At 44.7% G+C, this 20231-nt stretch overlaps 1 protein-coding gene across 7 annotated transcripts in view; it reads right to left on the reverse strand.

Moving 5' to 3' along the window:
- Foxp1 (forkhead box P1) overlaps nt 1–20231 on the reverse strand; it is a 622100-nt gene that overhangs the window by 529943 nt on the left and 71926 nt on the right. For 6 of the 7 annotated variants that reach the window (XM_050149366.1, XM_050149370.1, XM_050149375.1 and 3 more), the window contains one exon: nt 3626–3755. The gene's annotated coding sequence lies outside the window, so the exon portion shown is untranslated. Of the gene's footprint in view, nt 1–1357; nt 1465–3625; nt 3756–20231 lie in introns of all 7 variants that reach the window. The other variant, XM_050149368.1, reaches the window with a different exon arrangement.

The raw sequence follows: 20231 nt of genomic DNA on the forward strand, positions 1-20231 counted from the left end.
TTCTCTTTATGGCATGAGAGAAGATCTGTATTTTTACCAATATTAGCTTCATTGTGTTATGAAAGAGACCAAAATACTTAAGATCATTCGCTCCAGCTTATAAAACATTATATAGTTTATTAAATTGTTGAAATTACTTTTCAAAGTCAAAATTTCACAGACTGGAAGTTTAAGCACAACCAAGGGACTTGGCCCAATGACAGGCTGCAACCCAAGGTGGCCCCAGAAAGGGATATGTCAGCCTGCACTCCTGTCTCAGACCTCTCTGGCAAGCTGCATGCATCTTCTCCTGAAATCTGAATGGCCATGGTCCCCTCCTTAAGTCAATGAAGTTTGTCCTCGAGTTTGAATTAAAAAGCAAAGATGCCCAGCTTCACAAAGTAGCCTCTTGCCTGACTTGAAGTAAGATAGACGGGTTTGTATCTTCCAAGCTTCTACTTCTCTGCAAGTCAACAGTTAAGAATGGGATCACTAGAAAGATCAATAACAAACTGAAAGTAGGAAGACGGCAAAGTCGGTAACGAAAGTATTGGCCATGCACACATGGGGACCTCATTTCAGGTCCCCAGCAGTCATGCAGTCATATATAAAATCTAGACTTGTATTCTCAGATCTGGGAAGATAGAAACAGACTCAACCAGACTACCCATCTCGGCAAGTAAGAGACCCAGTCTCATTAAACAAGATGGATACTATATGAGGCTGACCTCTGGCATCTGCACACACAGGCGTGCATAGAGAAAGACACAACACACACACACAGGCGCATACACAGACACACAAAGAGAAACTGCACACGAATAAATGCAAACAACATGAACAATATGAGCAAATCCCACACATCACTTGGTGCGTAGAGTGTGTCACCAGATCTGTGGAGAATTTGGTGGTAGGGACAACACAAGGCCAGAGCACAGCCTGACAAACAAGCCAGCACCTCTGCCACTCCTCATCAATCTTCTCAGGAACACTATGCAAATCCAGACTGTTATTATCACATTTATTAATAACCATGGCTAGCTGCCTATTAAATATGCAACAGACTTAGCCACTCTTCACTCCATGCCTCAGACAGGGAACGACATTAACTAATGCTTCACGCTCATACCGGGCAAACAGAGGCAACACGGAGGTCTGCCAGGTGAATGGCGGGCTTAACGAGCCAGAGCCCACAGACAGCCCTTACTTTGTTCCAGAGACATGTTTACTGCTCACATAGATGCAGTACCTCACCCACCTTCTGGTCTAAAACGTTTGCTCTAGTGATCTACTAGTGCAAACCTTTCATCTCGGTTTCATTTCCCTGCACCCAAGACAGGTGATGTGACAGCCGAACCACCCACCCTGTGGATCTGACCTGCTTCACCGTGAGGACACGTTCCAGGAAATGCTTCACTCAGAACAAGAGTTGATTTTGAGACTAAAGACTCCAAATGATTAGCAATCATTTCTTTACTCGATAAGCTGTAAGGTGTAAAAGGCACAAGGTTATGACATTGAAAGGACTCAACTAGCCTTCACGTGTGCACCACCTGGGCAGGCCACGTCGCTGCATCACCGAGAATCCATCCTTTGGTATGGCTCAAAGCCAACTGGTGGGTGGATGAAAATATCAGAATGACTGTTCCAGCTCACAGGACCTCTGCTTCCTACTAAAAACACAGCCATGGGAAGTTTACTACAGTCTGAGAAGCAGAAAGCATTTCCTTATTTATAAAAACTAACACTGCTATTCAATATGGTCTAACAGTCAATTTTTTTTTCCAAAAGAGTAATTTTCATTACAGTTCTTCAGACTGACTTTTCTGATAGTCTTAACAACTGAAATTGACAGGTAAAATAGACCAACTATTCATTAAACCTATTCATGTGGTTTTGTTCAATTTCATACAACAATTTCATGGCAACGAGACTGAGTCAGACTCTCAGTATTGAAGTCAGGGGTGACAGATAAGAGAGGCTGGGCTTGGTGACATTTCAAGACCTTCAGAATCCTAACCACTTCTATGAATTCTCATTTGTACTCCAGACAGATAAAAGCTTTAGTCTCAACCCCACCTGTATGTGTCCCTAATGTCTGCTTTGTAGATGCCATCTGTTCGCCCATATACAAAGCATTCCCCAAAGCCTATATAAGGACTATCACACTAGAAGCCCTCTGCGAGGGACCCCCTTCCCCCAGGCCTGGCTCAGGACCCTGAAAAAGTATCTAAGATTTCACCCAGCTCTAACACCCCATGACTCCATTGGCCATTTCTTATACTATGGACATCCTTGTCGTTTGTGTGTTGCTGATTGCTTGCCTACTTCTTGTCAATGAAGGAAAAACTGCTGTACAGAAATCAGCAAGATATTCTCTCCCTCTCCAGCTGCAGTAGGGTGAAATGAAAAGTATGATTAGTCTGCTAAGGACCAGGAAAGCCAACAGGCTCTTGAGGGAGAGGATGAGATTTAACAGCAGGGCTAGTTGTTCTCCTAAGGTTCTATGAAATCAGAGAGATTTGTCAACATGCTCTCTAGCCATAAAATCTTCAAATGTCTGGCCCAAACACATGAGCGTATATAACAGTGTTTTCAAGACACACTCATGATCAGAAGAGTGATCAGTTGGGGACCAGTTCCTATTCCATTCCTAAATTAAGCCCAGGGACATCAACACCCCACTCAGACACTGTGGGCTTTGGCAATGCCATTTGTAAGTGGAAAAGGGTTGAGCAGACAACTTCCAGAGCCTGGTTAGTACAGACACCATCTAATCCATCAGCACGATTTGTGGGGAACACAAGGAATCAAAAGAAAGAGATTATGTGCTTGTCAGTTAATTATTAGTTAACTCTGAATATGTGTTCTTTCAGCTTTATTCCACTTCTCCCAATTAAATGTGTTTTGAATACAATTCCCTTAGTGAGACGAATTTATGCCAATGGCTCTTAGCACCTAGTGTCATTCAATAAATACCTGACACTAAATGGGTCCCGTAAATCGCTCTATTCTAGGACAAAGCTACAGTAGACTGTCAGACATTTTTTCCCACAGCCTCTGCTTTAATAAGTGACTAGGTATAAGACAAGGCACAGAGATTCATTGCTACACGGGAAGCCATTGGCTTCTCAGGAACATGGTAGATGGTATCAAATATGGAAAGTATAGATAACAGGAAAATATCATGTTCTTCTGACATGCCCCTGAATGACCTAAGGAGGCAGGTGACAGGGGAAAAATCCCCAGAAACTTTTAAGAAAATGTTTGAGAAACCAAAATTGCAACCCTTTGGCTTTTCCAGGAGCCCGTTATACGAGGGCTGATGACAGGGAACCCATGCGTGGGCAAACTGGAACTCAAGATGAAGCCATCAGTGCTGTACTGCAGGCTGGCCTGTGTTACTGATAAGTTATGACAGGGCTCAAAAAGCAATTGCTTCAGAGTCTTACTAGAACAAACAGTGACATGAGAAAACCTCCCTCACGTTCTTCCTCAGACTCCTGTGCAATAATTATCCTGAAAGGTTTAACAATGAGATGAACACCCTGATGGCCCACCGCCTTCACTGACTCTTTGTTGTAGTTGTTGTTGTTGCTTTTTGGGGGGGGGTCTTGTGCCTTTTCCAACACAAACTTTCACTCACCCTTCCGGCTAGCAGGCATCACACCCAACTGTTCATGGCTGAAGGCAATTCAGAGAAGAAAGAGCAGCCCTCACCATGGCCGAAAGGGTTCCCTTGGAAACTCGGACTGTCAGCAGAAGCTCCCGGGACACTGCAACACAAAAATGTTTTTTACACATAAGTAAGATATAACTTCTGAAACCACTACTTCCTCAAACTTGAAAACAGCAACACAGACACGGGGAAAACACCGTGCCAACAGTGTGATGCTCACACGCTGCAACTGGAAGCTGGTTTTGAACAACATAGGCTATTACTTACTTAGACTTTTCTATCATCTTTTAACATAGTTCAGCATTTCAAAAGCAGCAGGTCCTATCAGAAATGGCTCGCATAGTATGGAACCATGTTAACTTGAACCTTATATACATAAATAAAAACATCTTTTCTTTTTAGATGATGCTCTTTGCCAGAGGATGAAAACAAAACCACTCAAAAAGGATAAAAGAAGTAACGAATTAAAATCATTTGCAATAACAATAATCACGAAGAATAAACCATTAAAAAAGTCACAATTTTTTAATGCAAAATAATTACATTTTACTATTCAGGGGGGTCTTGAGTTCTGTAAGTAACACATTCATGTACATATTTCCACCCAGGGAGAAGACACATTGCCCTGACAGGGGCTCAAAATTGAGGAGTCTCAAATCTGGCCTGCAAACAGCACTGTTCAACTGTGTGGTTATAAAGAGCCTCTTAACTTCTTGGGATTCGAGTCCTGCACCTGCAAATATAGGTATTAGCCAGTGCTCACCTACCTCCTAGTGTTCCTGGCCTCTCTATCACAAAGCATGATTGTCTTTAAGGAACATGAACTATTAGTGTCTCCTTCAACACTATGATTAAGAGGTTTATGACACAAATCACTCTGATGCCCCACTGTCACCAATCCCTAAGCTGGGCTGTGGGCAGAGGGCTGCAGTGTTTAGAAAGACGTTCACTCTGTTACAGGGACCTAGAGCTGTTGAGACAGTAGTCCAGTGGCAGATGGCATCACCTGGGTGTCCACAGAAGGCTTCCCTTCCTTCCCAGGACACAGCACCAACTCCAGAGAAACTAGGGTATTCCAGATCAGACCTTTTCAAACTATGAAAGCATCATTGAAATCTGTTCAAAATGCAGACAGGGGGACCATGCAACCCAAGATTGCTTTAGTATGTCTGAGGTAGACCTGAAACTACATTTCCACCACATTACCAGAAGAAACAGTAAAGCATATGAAAGCAAATAGCAAGTCCTATGCTCCAGTTGCCACAAATATCCTTGGGTCCAGACTTAGAGAGCTTCTCCACAGCTATGGGCTCTATCTCACAGAACAAACGGCTATATGCTAGGGTCCCTCATTCTCTGAGTAGAATCTAAACACAGTCTAAAGAGCCCTACATAATCTGTTATCTCTAATTTCCTGATATGACATCAAGCTACCAATTCAGGTCCTCACTACAACCAAAGCAGACCCAGTAGGCCTCTTCCTGCCAAAGTGAACCACAAGTCTGGTATCCTTGTTAGTCCAGCCCCTGGGACTCTTACCAATCTAGTCCTTACCCAGAGGGTTCTTTCTGAGTATTAGGGGCATCAGCCTCTTCAAAAGCCTGTCCTGCCCACCTACTTAAGCCAACCTCCTACTTACCCTCAATCATATCATCCTACTTGCTTTCTCAAGAGCTGCTGGCACCGTTTCCAAACCCTTGCCTCGTTTATTCAGCTGTGGTCCTCCGTAGACTAACAGCTCCATGAGATAAAGGCTTTGCCTGTCACTTTAAAACTCCCAGCAAATCACTGCCACATGAAAGGCTCTTCATACAGATGTTTAGTCAACAAATGACTCAAAAATTACAACCAGTAAATAGGCATCTCCTCACATAGAACCACCATCGATGGACAGCTAGATATATGATACCGTCTGAAGGATTTTACAATCATTATTCCATTTCTTAAGAAGTCTATTAAAGGGCCAGAAAGATAGCTTAGCAGTTAAGAGTACTGGCTGCTCCTTCAGAGACCTCAGGTTGATTCTCAGCACCCATATGGTAACTCACAAAATTATCTAAAACCACCATTCTAGGGAATCAGACACCCTCTTCTGGCCTTTGTAGACGCATGCAAGTGGTACAGACATAAAAGTTGGCAAAATACCCAGACACATGGGATGGGATGGGATGGGATGGGATGGGATGGGATGGGATGGAATGGAATACAATACAATACAATACAATACAATACAATACAATAGAATAAGTTGTATTAACACGTATCTACTATAGATACTGAGACACAGAGAATTCCACTGACTGGGCTAGAATTCTACTGACTGGGCTCTGTAAAACTTACTCCAAGAAATGAGTACTTTCCCAAGTCACTGCACAAATGCAAAGTTTCGGACCCTAATTACACGGCCTTCTGAAGCGGGCTGGCTCAGCTGGGTTTTGGTTATGAGACCTCATGGGAGATACTTCACCTTTCTTCCCTGAAAGTAGAGGAAGAGCTCAAACACCCACAATCACCAGACACCCAACAACACTCGGTGGGCTTTCTAGAGCATCTGCTGCCGCAAACAAGTGCACTAAGCCAGATTTCCTCCCAGCAGAATTCCAGAATTGTTCCAAGATAGCACCTAATACCCTTAGTAGTTTATATTTAAATACGGAGAGGGAGGAAGAGGATGAAGAAGCAAAAAAAAAAAAAACTGTTAAAAAGTTACTCTTTTGTCTCCAATTCTAGAACAATTCAGAAGCCCAGAAGAGTGAGACTATTGCCAGGGAACACAGAAGGGGGCGGGGCTAACCACAGAAAGTTTCTGGTCAGCTGATTCCTTTTGAGAGGAACCATCTTCAGCAAGTTTTAGAAGGAATTAGAAGCTGGGGTACAAGCCAGGCAGCACAGCACAAATTCCTACTGAACAGCCTAAGGCTAGGCCGTGAGAAAAGAGCCTGCAATGCGTCTAGAGTGAGGACCAAGCAGAAGACTCTGCCCCAAGGGGTTTTCTATTCCTAAGTGAAGGAAGGGCATCTTTCCAGTCAAGCCACCGGTGGGTCAAGCCACAGCCTGAGACTCTGCTCAGCGACTCTGTCTTGCTTCACTTAAAATGCAGAAGAGTAACTGGGAACACCCAAAAATAAAGGACCAAGTCCCATTGTGGTTTATGGGTCAATTCTGTTTGGTTTGGGGGTGTTTGGTTGAGCATCCACCAGACACAGAAACTGGCTCCACTCAGCTCTGTAACTAACTAAAACGCTTAACTGCTCTCGGCTCCAGAAATGAAAAATACAGGCACTGAAGAAAGACAGATATCCAAATAAATTATCCAGAACACTGCCCAGAGGCAAAAGCTGTCTACCTAGAAGTGTATACCCAGAAAAACTATCTTTCAAAACAGAAGGTGAAAGGAGAGCCTTCCAGACAAAAAGGAGTTTATCACTTCTTTATAAGGACAGTCTGAAGGATTAATGGCAAGCTGAGAGAAAATTATTCCGAAGGACAGTTCTTTGATTTCAATATGTAGTGGTGAGCCAAAATAATGGGGACTTGAGAGGAAACAAGCAAATGTATTAACAGAGTAAAGGGCAGGTCTCAAAATGTTTTAATACATGTGAACACACACACACTCACACACCCCACAGTCCTAGACCGCTTACCCGAGCTCATTTGTTCTTTCTTCATACTGTAGGTATGTCAATCACCAAGACCAGGGTGGCACATTCCAACCGAGGCACTAGCTTTAGAAGCAGATCCCTGCCCTCCATACAAAACTTGACCATCAGTTGCAGAGATCAGACAACAGATACCCCAGGTAACTGCAGCCGGCTGCATTTCTCCCAGAGCTCTCTTGGCCAAGCCACTAGGGGCTCAGCCCTGGGCAGTTTGGGCTGCAGGCACCACAGGGGCATTGTTCTCCTCCACTCCCCTACAGCCCCAAAGAGGCCTGAGCCCAGGAGGTCAGCTGGAACGCTGCTCCAACCTGCTAATCAAGAGCTGCAATAAATTAAAAGCCCATTAAAATATTTTAGAAAAAGCCTAGAAGTGCTCAAACATTAATTGTGCCATATTCAATCTGTTTTCCTAGAGATTTGAAAAGCCAGATTACCACCCTGGGGGTCATTAGAGAGAATGAAGCTTTCTCCCTTTTCCATTTACATATTTAAAAATGCACACGTCCTGGCAGTGGTCAGTAACTCCTTTCCAAGGCTTTGCAAGTTCTGTGGCTACTTCCAAATACCACTGTCTAGCCACACAGAAGAAAGGCCCACCCGAGTCTGCTTTGTTTTGATTTTTTTTTTTAGTTTTGTGTTTTGTTTTATTTTGTTTTGTTTTTTTTTTTAAAGCAAAAGAACCAAAGCCCAGGGCCCTTGGTTGCAAAACAGCTCTGGGAAAAACAGGTAGAGGCAGCAACAAGACAACAGTGCTGTTTTCTTGTTTTGTTCACCCCTGTTTATTTTCCCCTGAAGCAATCACTGCTTGGTACAAAAGTCTGCAGGGAGCTGGGAAGAGCAGCTGTGGTTCCCTGGAGGCCAGGACCCAGCAATCAAGTTGTTTACCAAACACTGCCAGGCACCGGGAAAACAACAACAGCACAGGCAGGCTTTGCATCTATTTTTCAAAAACAACCTCCCAAACCCTGGGTTGCTGGGGAACCGCCCTGCAGGGCTCTGGCTGACAGGAGAAGTGGGAAATTAAAGGCGCGGACTGCACTGAGGGACTGCCTGCCCCCTCCCCCAAGGTCTGCATGTAATCAGGATTCCGTTTCTACTGAAGACTGTCTATCCTAAAAGGGAGGACTGCGGGCCAGCAGGACTGCAAGCAGTGAATTCATGCATGTGGCATTTCCCCAGCTCACATTCCAGCGAGGCTCTGCCTATAAGCCCCCGGGGGTGGCTTTCCATTGTGATCAAGCGGGAGGGTCCACATGGGGACTTCTAAAACACGGCTCTAGTTTCTTAGTCAGGGGGTTCATATAACATAGAGACTGGACATTCTAGAAAGTTCTCAAGTGATGTTGGTGCTCCTGGTGAGAATCTCTGCTATGAAGCTAGCCGCCCTCTCACTTAGCCCTGCTGAAGGTTAGGGGATGTGTTTCCAGGTGGACCTCTTCTGAGCGGCTCAGAAGGGAAAACACGAGAGCACAATATACAGAGACGTCCCCAAACAAGGCAGGAATGGTTTTCTACTTCTTCTCCCAGTTCTCTGCCCAACACTGCCCAACCTGGTCTTGGTCCAGAAAGTTCCCTCTGGATTCTAGTTGGGTTTAACCAATGACAGGTGTCACTTCTGGAGAAAAAAGAAGACAGGTCACATATTTCCCCCACCCCAGCTGGTCCCCCACTGGGGTCTGCAGACTGACCTAGTCCCTTTTTGACTGGCATCCATTCCAATTACTGTCTCCCCCTTTACAGGCTGGGACCCCACCGTGCCCTTGTTCCCTTTGACTTTACAAGAAATACAAGCCATCCATTTCCTTCAGGGACCCTTGACTCAAAAGTCTCAATCTGTATGCCGTCCATTAAGTATCTTTTCGTTTAAGAAGGCAAAATCTACCATTTTGTGTACACATAACAGAAACATATATACGCACATATATACACAAACATCCAAATGCTTAACTAAGAATCCAACCAAATAGTGAGAGGTTTTTTTAACATGTAAATCAGATTGCTGAGATGACCTCAAGCCCCTTGACCAAGGACATCAACTAAGGTTCGGACTGTGTCCTTCAGTCCAGCCCCAGGTGCTCCAGGAGGGGTGGGCCCACAATGTCTAACGGGTTACACAACCCGAGAAGTAAGCTCCAGAGCTTCCCAGCCTGCACTAATTTACCAACTTCATTTCCTTTGTTGCAAATGGCACCAAAATAGAAAGGGAACAGAGGTGGGCGGAGCAGGCTCCATCACCACCCTGTGAATAACTTTCTGACAACAGTGAACCCGGTTCAAAAAGCACCTCTGCTGAGGGGAAGGAGAAAAAAACGCGACAAATGGCGTGCTGTCAGCTCATAAATAAAACGCCAATCTGCCTCAACTAAGAAGGCTGAGAGAAGAACAAACAATGCTGTGCTTTTTAGGGCAGCAACAATAACTCAGGTGTGCTCTCAACGAGCAGTAAGCGGAGGTCCCTGAGGTGTGTTAGTACCCTAGTGAACATTGTCCTCTGATTTACTCAGACGGGCCGCGGCGACAACACTGTGGCAATTAAGTCCCTAAGAATTAATCACGATTCCCGTAAACTCTATGAAGAATTCTTCCAACTCATCAGAGAACATTCTCGTATGTATGTTCAAAAACAAAGTTTTAAGTGAACCCATTAGATTAATTATACCACAGGAAGAATATGATGTCTCTGTAATTACATTTCTAGATCATCCAGGCTTAACGAGAAGCTTTCCGGTTTGTTTATGTCTCTCTTTTCCATGCACACACAAAACAGAATACTCAGGACATTCCCTCTGAAATATGACTGCTGGTGGGGGTTCTTCTGAGCTGAACCCCGCTAAGAAGCTCCAGGTTCAATCAGGTAACCTAGTCCCTCTTTGAGAAAGAGGCAGAGCAACAAGACACCCTCCCAAATCCCTCTTCACTTCTCAATATTCACACCGCCAACCCACCCCAAGCCAACATCCCAGTGAAGCGGAGTCTTGCCTTTATCCTTATACATATCCCTCTCTTTCTCTGAAGCCATGTGCTCCCCACCAGACAAACTGAGGAGAAAGAGCTGGAGCCTTTGATCCCTCCTCTGGAGCCAATGTAATGTCCTTCTCACAGGCCTTTTGCTGGCACCTACCCACAAGAAGATGTCACCACTCTCCTGCACCGTGATGCCTGGAGCCTTCCAAACCCTTGCTCCCATGAGCTCACGTGAGAGGACCATTGCTCCCAGCTCAGCCACACGGCATTGATGTCCCTATGTGAAGGGCACCCTACCATACACCTCTCCTAGGGATCTTACTAGCTTCGCAGTTTCTGGCTATATTCTGTCTTTCAGTGTGGTCACCAGAAGATGATCCTCCTGACCGTCAGACCAAGGCTCAAACAGGTCTGACAGGGAATACGGTGAAGACATGTATGTTCTTGAGTGGGTGACTACAAACTTGTTTATCCTGGAAGCTTCCGGATATTCTCAAGCTAGTATAGCGCAGTGCCCAGGGCTGTGGGCTACAGAACTGAGCTTCATCCTCACTATGCTGTACAGTGGGTAGAACCCTGAGGTTCCTTCGTACATGAAAACTGGAATAATCACCTTTAAAGAAGGGTTCCCTACAGGTACCATGGATTGGGGGATTGATTCCATGTTTTATGGGTTTGGGAGAAGTCATTGGATTCTGAGAGTTCTGACTTACTCACCATATTAATCCCTCAGCAGGCCTATGTTAAGATGGTATTACTGAAGAGTTGGTAAAAAGTAGGAGGTGTGGCCAGTTTAGGGGAAGCAGGTCACAGGGGACAGGGGTCATGGAAGGATGAATCTTCTCCTCTGCCTCTGCTTCCTGTCTGCCAGAAGGTGTGGGTTTTGTTTGGCCATATGCTCCTGGTTATGATGTTTACCCTCATCTGAGGCTCACAACAGAGTCAGCTGACCATGGACTGAATCCATGAGCTAAAACAAATCTTCTCTGCTCTATCCTATTTCTTGGGTGTTTGTCACAGCAATGACAGATGTTCCATCCGTTCATGAAAATCTCACCCACTCGCACCACATCTGAGGCCATGGTCAAACTGTGAGTCTGACTAGCCCACAGGCTCGTTCTACCCCAACAATCCTCAAATCCTGAAACCTTCCCAAGGTTAGCAGCCTCCCACTGAGCTTCTTCGAGCTGGGTCACTCCTTTGCAGCTAGCTAGCTCCCTGACACTGAAACACACCACTAATATCTTGAGTAGCATTGGCTGAGATCCTTTGTGGTACCCAGAACCCTGAAAGTCCATGTGTACAGTACTGAAGAAGCCTGGTCCTTTCTCTATTTCCCATCTGAGCTTTTCGGTTCCCTCATGAGATGGGTGTGAGACAGGTGAAGATGAGTCATAGTTTATACACTACTTACACAAGAGTGCAGGGCACAGAGGGCCTCCCACGTGATGCTCATCTGGGGGAAGAGTCCCCACAAGCCTACTTGTAGCCAAACTATGAGAGCGGCTACTGAAAAACCTCCAGGATCCCAAGTTCAGTTTCACAAGAACCCTCCACTCATGGTCCAACTCAAGAACACAAGGTGTGAATCCCTTGCCCCATTCCTACAGCAAGCTGGGATTAGCTAGGCCAGCTGGGTTGTCTAAGGTTGGCTGCCTGCTGGCAGAGAAGGTGGTGTCTCTGTCTCTAAGGCCCAAGGGAGCTAGAAATGACAAGCAAGTGAACAGAAAGCTGGCTGCCATCTGGGTCCCTTATAAGGTTTCTGTGGTAAACATATTTGATTGGCCAGGCTTCTCATGATAAAGTATTTTGTTTTGTGTCTTGTTCTTCAAACATGTTTATTTGAAGGGAGAGCTTTTTTTGATAGCAAGCACACTTGTTTTTCACACTCTGAAATTCAAAACATATTTTCCAGTCTGTGGTAAACAACTCAAGGTGGTAAACAAATTACATTATTTCATCTTCACATGGGGGAGGCGAACCTATATTTTTATTCAAAGACCTGAGCTAGGTTGGGGGGACAAGCAAGACTCTCTACTCCGCAAGAACAAGAATCGTGCTGATTGTATTGATAAATATGATGCCACTGAAAAAATAGAAATTAAAAGACTGAGTCCAACAAAAGGTAGAGAGGAGCAGGCTGTTTCCATTTCCCCAGCAGGATCATGGGAAGGAAAGCAGCCTCAGCACCTGAGGTAGCCATGTCAATTCTTAACAGCGTGCTTTCTGGGAGGAAGTCATGTGACCCACATAACTAACAGCTGATACAAGAAGGAAAATAGAGAATCACAAAGCAGAGAGATACCAATCAAGGCTCGGGTTTGGGGCTGTTTTTTTGAGACCTGTTTTGAGTGATGCTTTCCGCCTGCTTTAAAGTTGGAAAACAGTTATTGGCTTGCGTGAAGGTGAAATACAGTAATGCGTTGACCACCTTGAGTTGGCTTTGAATATAAAAAGGCAATTCCTTCCATCGTTGGAAAGGGAGAAAATATGAATCAGGAAAAGACATAAAAAATGAAATATCTTTGAGAAAACCAATGGTCCCTTAAACACTTAAAAGCACTGGTTACAGAGTCACCAGAAGAATATTCTGGAGAGACCACCACCAAATCCCATTGTGGTTAGACCAAATCTCTCTTCTAGAGAGTTCTTTGTGCCCCAGTATTTCAAAAAGAAACAAAAGGTATCTTACCACAAGATATTGGGGTTAATTACAAATTACTTGAAGGCACAAAAATAGAGGCAAAAATTATTTGTTTAAACAAATACTCTCAACCCCTAAAGTAATTTATGTGCATGTTAAGTCAAAAATGGAAAGCTGAGAAAATAGTTCTGTTGATAAAGTACTTGCAAGCAAGCATGAGGACCTAAGTTCGAGTCTTAGAACGCACACTGGAGCGGGCGGGGTGCGGGGTCACCTAAGGATAGGTGTCTGGAGAGCCAACTCTGTAATCAAGAGCACCGGCTGCTTTTCCAGATGACCCAGCTTTGATTCTTAGCACACACATGGATTTAATCCCCTCTGCTGGGTATTGAATATACCAAGCACACACATGGTACAGGCAAAACATTCAAATGTGTAAAATAAAAACTACTAATAAAACCTAATAATAATAACAATAATAAACTGGGGGCAGCAGCATGTGCCTGTAATCCCAGTGTGGGGCAGGGTTGAGGGGGTTGACAGAGACAGGATCCCTAGGACTCGCTAGCCAACCAGTCTGCCTGAATTAGTAGGCTCCAAATGCATCAAGAGACCTTAAGCTCAACAAAAAAGGTTGAGGAGGACACCTGATGTTGACTTCTGCCCTCCACACATGTGTGTATTCAAGTGAAACTGCACACATGCACACACAAATAATAAGTGAATAATAAATGTAAGCCTGCTGAGCTGTTATACCACCACATCTAACTCAGTTACCAAGCTTTATTGTAGCATATGTGGCTCTAGGGAGGGAGAATAACAGCAGAAGGCAGAGGCACCATTTCAGAGAGTAATGTAGAGGGCTCACCGACACAAGCATGCAAACGCACGAAGATGCGTCTTTCAGAATTGTAGCATGCTACAAGGATATATGGATGGGGGTTTCAGAATGAGGGAAGAGCTGGTGGAGTTGGCCACCATTCCCAGCACTCAGATCCTATCAAGGAAGGAAATCTATCATAGATAGTTACCCAGATAGATTCAGTAGATGGAAAATAGTGTCCCGGGAGTGAGTATATATATTACATGACAAATTAGTAGGAAGATTCCCTAGGTCTCAGCTTTATTGAGAACTATCTGAGATTTCCTACTTGTCAGATAGCTTCTCAAAGCCTGGATTTCCCTTCAGTATAATGACAGTATTGGGTTCCATCTTCTTTTTAAGAATACCATGTCACATATTAGGTCCCATCTTTTTTTATTTTTTTCATGCCTCAAATAGGAGACAACACTTAGGAAAATTCTAGGCTATATCAGTCCTAGTGCATGATCCTAGGAGTGGTTTGGAATAGTCCCTGGTAAAATCTGAGTTCCCACTACTTAAGAGGAGCAGAAATTAAATTTCAAACTGGGGAGACACTGACCACGGCCGAGTCATCAGGCATGCTTCGGCCTTTAGTATCTGAGCGGACAGGTGACTCAGCTGGGAAAGCGTTCCCCAGCTAGACACTCTCTGACCCCAGGCCTCAAAGGCATTCTCCTCAGTCTTTAAAACCGAGAAAGTGCATGAGTCATGAAATGACTGAGGAAGAACTTCCAGAAAATTCGACAAATAAGACAACAGTAAGTAGATAAGAAGAAAAAGACTGGCCTGTTGTTGTGTGCTATTGGGAAAGAGAACAGGCATTCCAAGGCCAGAAGGATGTGATCCATCATTCTGTGATCATCTCTGGAGGCCAGAGGAGCTGGTGAGTAGTCTGTGAGTATCGTTTAAGGAAGTGTCAAAGACTCAAGGGGGTCAAAGACCAGCTGTTGAGAGAAAAAGGAGCAGCGTGGCCTCCACTGGGGTATTCTACATAGAACAACCAGTTCTAATATAAAGACACAGGAAACTCTTACTGCAGTGCATGCTGGGTACACAATGCACATACATGATCATCATCCTGCTGTTTACTATGCTCACGAGAACAGCAATAGTCAACATCATAATCTTGGATGGGAAAAATCCAGGCTGGAGAAGCGAGCAAGTGACTTAGCCACAGCTATGTGAAACCCAGGTCTCCTCCACTAACCCTGGATACTATGGCGGGCCAATCCTGCCCAGCTTGACGGGAAATGTGAGTATGCTTGGAAAGGCTCCCAAGACATAGTCAAATGGGAATGCTGGGCTATAATTCTACTCAGAGCTCCAGATTGCCTCCCACGGCCGAAAATCTCTCAGCTTCCAGCTCAGAGTCAGGCAAATCCGGGGAAGCAAGAAATCATGGCGCTGAGTCAATCCTCTTGTGCTACTTCAGGTACCACGGGACAAGTTCACTGAGAGTGGGGTTGAGGAGGGGGCTGCGTGGCTGATGTAGGTGTGCAAGGGGGATGCTTTCTGCCACTTGGGCTCCTTAGGATTCTCTCTTCCTTCTGACTCACAACCTTGGGCATGTCCTGTCTTCTCTCCTTGCCTTTCTGCACGGAGTCTACAGGAGCAGATTATGAATTTAGAGTGGAAGCTTACTACTTGAGAATCAGCCTGGCCTGTGGCAGGTCCTGGGCTCCACCACTGTCCAAAAAAGGTAAAAGGATGAAATTATGGATTCTATTGGGAAGCCTTTCCAATAAAGTCAAATTTTGCACAGAAGACAGGGGCAGTAGAAGAGGAGAAAGAAAGGAAAAGGGATTAGAGCAAGAAAAAAAGAACACCAAGAAACTGGAGAAACAGCTCAGCAGTTAAGGATACATGCTACTCCTGTGGAGGACACAGGTTCCCTGCACTACACAAGACAGCTCAAAACTTCCTTTCAATCCAGTTCCATGGGCTTTAACGTCCTTCTCTGGCCTCCAAAGATATCTACAAGTACATGGTGCATATATAGACATTCAGACACACATATTAACATAAAATTTAAAAAATAAATAAAATAAAATTTTCATTCTTAAAGATAATGAAGAAGATGGCAGTGCCTGCTGAGATGGGCTGTACATGCAGGACAGCTACACTCTGTCTACCTGGACCATACAATAAATTGAACATCACTGTCCCCAACTTCTTGCTCTTATTCAAATCTAAGAGTAGCTGGGTTTTTGTTTGTTTGTTTGTTTTGCTTTATTCTGATACAGGATTTGGGTCAAGGAGCCCAACACCATAATTAAGCCTGTTTTATGTTTTGCCATCAACGTAAAATGATAGCAAGGTTTTCCAGGCAGAAGTAAACACCTATCTAAAGGGTAATATAGTGCCGCTTCAGTAGACAGAAAACCGTTCATTCCCATTTGGCCTTCAGAATGGATCCTAATGAAATAGTGGTCACTGGGGGAAAATTCAGAACAAGGTTGCAAAGAAGCACATCAAACATTATCTATAGTACATAAAACCTAAGGAAAGTGTCAACTCAAAACCAAATAAATCATGCACTGCAAAAGCGCTGCGAAATAAACAAGGATGGGGAAGGACCTGTGTCACCCCCCAAATCAGCCTTATGCCCCAAATTATTCACTGAATGATATGTTGCTAAAGAACGAAACTGCATTTCAAAAATTTACTCTCATTAAAGTAATGGTTAAAGTACTTGTCGTGTGGTGGCAACACAGATTAACTGTTACATAGGCTAGTCTATCACAAAACCGCTGGAAATATGGTTTACCAGCCCCACTTCAGAGGCCGAAAATAGTAACAGAAAAATAAGTGATCCAAGCTGAAGTAATAAGGAAGGGACAACTAGAGTCTAAGTCCAAGTCGTGCTGTAAAGCCCTGCTGCGGTCTTCTTACCGAAGTTGCCCCTCATGAAGGCATTTATAAATACTTAGTGTATTTATAACTACACTAAGTAGGTTTTCCTAGGTGGAAAAAAAAGGATGAGAAAAGCAGTCAGAAGAAAAGAGAAGAGCTGGTAGTCACCCTTTCTGGGAGTGGGGGGGAACTTTTTTATTTACTTTTGCTTTGTTTTCATTTAAATTTTTTTTTTTACCATTTATCATAAATCACTTTAGCAGTAAGAGGAAACAGGGACACCCGTTTTTGTTTGTTTTAAACTGAGGTCAGGGAGACAGCTCTGTTGGTAAAGTATTTGCCTAGCGAGCATAGAACCTGACTTTGATTCCCAGAGCCTACATAAAAATCCAGGTATGGTGGCACACACTTATAATTCCACTGCTGGAGATGTGGAGCCAAGTGGATCGGTGGGGCTCACTGGCCATCCAGTCTAGCCTACAGGGCAAGCTCTAAACAAATGGGAGACCCTGTATTATGTGTACACATGCACACACACACACACACACACACACACACACACACACACACACAATGACTGGTGTCCTCTTTCTTCTCCCTCTGAAGGACGGAGCTGCTGGCCAGATCCAGCAGGAAGGCATGCTGCCCACCAGCTAGAGACCCTGTATGGACTAGTCATGGGTAGTAGTATCTTCAGAAGGTGTGTGGAAGCTGCCTAGGACCACTGTGAGGATGAACACTGGCTTTAGAAATTCTTTTTTTTAACAGTTTATTTATTTATTATGTAGATAATGTTCTGCCTGCATGTATGCCTGTATGCCAGAAGAGAGTACCAGGTCTTATGACAGATGGTTGTAAGCCACCATATGGTTGCTAGGAATTGAACTCAGGACCCCTGGAAGAACAGCCAGTGTTCTTAACCTCTGAGCCTTCTCTCCAGCCCCCAGAAATTCTTATTGTCACTCCTTCACTAGGCTGAATACCCCTCTCTACAGATGAGGCTCAAATACAATTCCCAGATAATGTCCCCCAACATCTGCTCACCAACAGGACTCGTCCCAGGGTCCCATTCGCCTCGACTCAAGCTCTCAGCAGCTGAAGAAACAACTTGGACATATGTAAGGCATAGCACTTGGTTTCATATACCAGTCCCTACACCAGGCTGGCTCCGACATCCTGGGTGCTTACCGACGTCTCTCCCATCACTCGATGGAAGAACCGAGGGCTTTTACCTCCACAGGACCACAGCGGTGACAGGCAGGCCATGCACACATCCTCTTAGCACTACATCCAGTGCTCAAGTTCTCCATGCTCCTCTCTGTGCCTGTCACTTCCATCATGACAACACGGCTCTCCCTCCCGGAGCACGTTGTCAGTGTCCCAGTGGCCTTTCTCTCTAGAAGTGTTCTCTTGCCATCGTTTTTTATAGTTAATCTTTGGAACCAGATTTTTCAAGAGATACATGCCCTGTGGACATTTGCTCCCCGGGCTGAAAACAACAGAAATTTTCTCTCCGTTCTAGGGGCTGTAACTCTAAGACTAAGACATTAGACAAATCAGACCTCTTCCAAGTCCTCTCTCCTTCCTTGAATTACGCAGATAGGGGTCTTTCTTGCACCTCATCGCACGGTCCTGTGTGTACGTCACACAAGGATTAGAGTCTACCCTAACCATCACATCTTATCGTCTGTTTATGTATGAACGAACATGTGCATCCCTATGGAGGCCAGGGGTAACTGTCCAGTGTCGTTTTCCTCAGCGCCACCCTGACGAAATGTCTGCACTCTGCCCATCCCATTATGACATCTCAAGTCAACCTCTCAGTGTTTGGCAGTTCTTTTCTTTGGAGATAATGAAAAAGCCTCCCCACCTTGATATATCTAAAGTCAAGCGGTGTTTGTTAAGTAACCTCCTAAGTTCATCTGTAGGAGCCTTCTTGAGACAGAATCTCTTCGCTAACCTAGAACTCTCCAGTTCAGCTCAGCTGCTGGCGAGTGAGCCCCAGGAAATCTGCCTGTCCCCATCACCCCAGCTTTGGGTGTACAAGTGGAGACCACCATGCTGAGACGTTTACCAGTGTGCAGTGCAGATGGGGACACACGGGGACAAGATGTCCCCCTCGACCTCCCGGTGTAGCTTGCTCCCAGGAGCATGGTAGATGCCAACCCAATTCATATCAGGCCCAGATCTGCAGAGGGAGTTGACGCCTACCAAACAAAACACCCACTGATGAATGCTGTGGCCAGTCAGGTCTGGGGACCCAGCTAGTGCTCGTGGTTATGTTTATACAAAGGCAGGGCACAAAGTATTCCTGACAAGAGCTCTAAGCTGGGCTGGTAAGATAAACAGAAATCAAAGGTGAAGGTCATTTATTTTTTAATCAGAACATTCTTCATTAAAACCAATTTTTAACAAATGAAGTTTCTTGAGCCACAGCGTATAATTTACAAAGTGCAAATGTCTGATATATGTGTGCTAAATTCAAAGAAACAACTGTTATTAAACACCCCATTATGTAAGCTGGGGAAATAGATTTGCAGTCTGTGCATCCGTTATAATATTTCCACCAAGCCTCCCAATGTTTGGCAGTTCTTTCCTTCGCTGGTGATAAAAGGCTTTTCTTTCCATTAAATATCTAAATTAAGTCAAATAGTGTATGTTAAATAAGCTCATAAGTTCTTTTGTATGATGCAATGCTGTCTTGAAACGCTTATCTACTGCGCACTCCAACTTAGAGGCAGGCGGTTTGTGTCCCCTGCAGAGCCCTGGGACCCCGCTGGCTTGGCCAGACTGTGAAAATAAGCTTCAAATGACCAAATGCAACTGCAACTTTAAAAGTAGGAACCAGAGCAGACACAACAAACCACAGTGCAGCCAGCTCGCTTGTCATAATTCATGTGTGTGGAATTCAACTGTGAAAGCATTCACGCTGCTCTATTTCCTCCATGGGGCACTCGGTGCGGAATGTCCAGAGTTTGAAGAGCTGCTGATAAGCTGCTCCTGATTACAAGTCTACAAGTTGTAGCACTGATCAAAAAAATATTTATTCCCCACCCCCACACAGCTTAGTCTGTGCCATGCAAGCCCAAACAATCTAAGGCAATGCCAGTGTCAACTCGGGATATAAAAACATGGACTCTGGAACCAGGGAAATGATGGCTCAGTTGGAAAAGTAGTTGCCCTACTAGAATGGATTCTCAGAACTCCTGTAAAAACCAGGTATCATACAGCATCTCTGGAGCCCCGGCACTCCTATGGTAGAGGAGAGGTCATGGAGGGAGACTCCCCAGGCAGCCTGGCACACACAGTGGCAAACTGAGATGCTATCTCAAAAGAGGTGCAATATGGCGATCCCAGGGTTGTCCTCTCATCTCCACAGATGTGTCATGGCACAAATGCACCCACCATCTCCACACCAACACACACAAGAACACATAGCAAGACTTTTCTTTTTTACTGCACTCTCTGCTGTCCCTGATTTTAACCTTGAGGTAGGCTCGTTGGTTTCCTCTTAACTTCCATTTGCAAGTGATTTTTTTGTCTGGATGGCCTACAGAATGATCACTTACAGCGATGAGTTTGGGGGAA

The sequence above is a fragment of the Alexandromys fortis genome, unplaced genomic scaffold (assembly GCF_014885135.2).
Source record: "Alexandromys fortis isolate MF-2015 unplaced genomic scaffold, M_Fortis_MF-2015_v1.1 scaffold_48, whole genome shotgun sequence".
NCBI classification, from domain to species: domain Eukaryota; kingdom Metazoa; phylum Chordata; class Mammalia; order Rodentia; family Cricetidae; genus Alexandromys; species Alexandromys fortis.